Source organism: Theropithecus gelada, chromosome 3 (assembly GCF_003255815.1).
Source record: "Theropithecus gelada isolate Dixy chromosome 3, Tgel_1.0, whole genome shotgun sequence".
NCBI lineage: Eukaryota > Metazoa > Chordata > Mammalia > Primates > Cercopithecidae > Theropithecus > Theropithecus gelada.
The window spans coordinates 23438404-23441160 of NC_037670.1; the positions used below are offsets into that span (position 1 = coordinate 23438404).

Consider the following 2757-nt stretch of genomic DNA (forward strand, 5'->3'; position numbering starts at 1 on the left):
AGCACACATACCCACCAGGGAATCTGAAAATCCAGGCCATGGGAGAAGGTCTTAACTCTATCCAGAGCTGGAACAGATTCAGGGAGTGACATGAAATATAAAAGTGGGAGCAGCAGCAGGAAGTGCCTTGCAGACATTCCCAGTCTCCAGCATGAACTGGGGGAAGCCATTCCTGATTATGTCTCACAGGGGCCCTCAGAGAAATCAGCCAACGAACTCAGGGAGGAGTCACAACTTAAAAGAAGCTTTCAACTGAATTAAGAAGTTTTCGTCTCTCTCCTCCCGCCGCCCAAGATGCCGAAAGGAAAGAAGGCCAAGGGAAAGAAGGTGGCTCCGGCCCCTGCTGTCGTGAAAAAGCAGGAGGCCAAGAAAGTGGTGAATCCCCTGTTTGAGAAAAGACCTAAGAATTTTGGCATTGGACAGGACATCCAGCCCGAAAGAGACCTCACCCGCTTTGTGAAATGGCCTCGCTATATCAGGTTGCAGCGGCAGAGAGCCATCCTCTATAAGCGGCTGAAAGTGCCTCCTGCTATTAACCAGTTCACCCAGGCCCTGGACCGCCAAACAGCTACTCAGCTGCTTAAGCTGGCCCACAAGTACAGACCAGAAACAAAGCAAGAGAAGAAGCAGAGGCTGTTGGCCCGGGCCGAGAAGAAAGCTGCTGGCAAAGGGGATGTCCCCACTAAGAGACCACCTGTCCTTTGAGCAGGAGTTAACACCGTCACCACCTTGGTGGAGAACAAGAAGGCTCAGCTGGTGGTGATTGCACATGACGTGGATCCCATCAAGCTGGTTGTCTTCTTGCCTGCCCTGTGTCGTAAAATGGGGGTCCCTTACTGCATTATCAAGGGGAAGGCCAGACTGGGCCGTCTAGTCCACAGGAAGACCTGCACCACTGTCGCCTTCACACAGGTGAACTCGGAAGACAAAGGCGCTTTGGCTAAGCTGGTGGAAGCTATCAGGACCAATTACAATGACAGATACGATGAGATCCGCCGTCACTGGGGCGGCAATGTCCTGGGTCCCAAGTCTGTGGCTCGTATCGCCAAGCTCGAAAAGGCAAAGGCTAAAGAACTTGCCACTAAGCTGGGTTAAACGTACACTGTTGAGTTTTCTGTACATAAAAATAATTAAAATACAAATTTTCCTTCAAAAAAAAAAAAAAAGAAGTTTTCAACTGAATTTTATAATATAATCTCAAGTGGGGACAAACTCCCTTGACCAGAACCTAGGGAGGGGTGAATGGGAAGTGCTCTACGGACACTACCCTCAGGAGCTGCCCACAGCCTTGTGGGCAGATGGGGAACAGCATGACCCGAAAGCCAAGATTGCTATCTGCACAGGGAAGCTGATGGCCTGGGGCAGTTCTAAGTTCTGTGCACAGACTGCCTGGATCTAAATCCAGCACTGTCAGCAGAGTACTGCAGGAGTGAGATCAGCCTTCCCAACTGCATGGGAGCTGCGAGAGACTTACTGCTACCTACTTTTCCCCACTCCCTTTGCAAACTCTCCTGTGCAGCAGAGGTAGTTATACTCCCCTCCGGAACATTACCCAAGCTGCATGAAAAGAATTTCCCCAACCCTCGCAGGAGCTGCCACTAGCCCTGCTCAAGGAGAGTCAGAGTGCAGACCTGCCTAACCCTGCCCCCACCTGGTTGTACCCCTCCACCCACCCTAGTAGCTTTACACAAAGGACATAAATTCTGGGGAGCTTTATAGCCCCACCCATTGCCTGAGAAACCGGAATACTTCCCCGGGGCAACTTAGGGCAAGCTCAAACCCCACTGTTCCTACCACAGCTAGTGCTCCTTTGCAATCACCACCTCCTGGACAGAGGCCAACCGACACAGTCCATTGTAGCACTGCTAAGTAGAATAACACTGTGCCCAAGAAGGAGAAAACAGTCATGTGACCTCAGCTATCACCACTGCATACAACACCCTGGCTAACCAGAAGTCCTGAGTCTATCCACATGACAAGTTCACTACAATTATAACCAGCATTCAAGAAAGCCAACACACTAAGCCTATCTACAACCAAGGAATCTCACAGAGCCCATGTTACTCCCCCACCACCTCCATCAGAGCTGGTGCTGGGATCTACAGATGGGAGACTTGAAGACAGGTCACATTACTGGATCCCTGGTAGACATTTCCTAACACCAGCCTGGAATCTGGAAGCCCCACTGGGTGTCTAGACCCAGGAGAGCAATGACAATCACTAGAGTATGGCTCTCAGGAATTCCCATTCTTAGGGAAGGGGAGGAATACAACATCAAGAGGAAGAACACCCAGTGGGACGAAAGAATCTAAACAGCAGGTCTTAAGTCCCAGATCTATCCAATAATGGGAAGTTTCTTACAGCAGAGATACCATTGCATTACTAGGGACAGTAGGAAAAGTCTGCCCCAGTAGGCAGGCAGCCTGTCTGTACATGAAGGGGCTTGGAAAAGGGGTTCTTGTTCTTCTCTGGTACACCATTGCAGACACAGCTGCGACCTCTCTCATGGGTATACAGCATGGATGCACCTATGGTCAGCCTTCTGGTACAATTCAGGGTGACTGCTCCCACAGGAGGAGCACTCCTCAGATTTAGGCTTGCACGGGAGGCAGCCCTCTCTACTTGGAACATCAACATTCCTACAGATGAAAAGAAGTGCTTGTCTGATCTGAAGAGCCAGAACACTGGGATAGGAATGAAACTGGGAGGTAAATAGTTTTCCTGCTGGCCTGGCAGGGGAGCTGAGGTAGCTCCCAC

At 50.5% G+C, this 2757-nt stretch overlaps 1 pseudogene across 1 annotated transcript; it reads left to right on the top strand.

Annotated features, from left to right (window-relative positions):
• The first annotated feature begins 277 nt into the window (after positions 1-277).
• On the top strand, positions 278-1169 carry LOC112620117 (annotated as a pseudogene). Its single transcript, XR_003118476.1, has one exon. The product of XR_003118476.1 is annotated as a 60S ribosomal protein L7a pseudogene (transcript).
• Positions 1170-2757: the final 1588 nt, after the last annotated feature.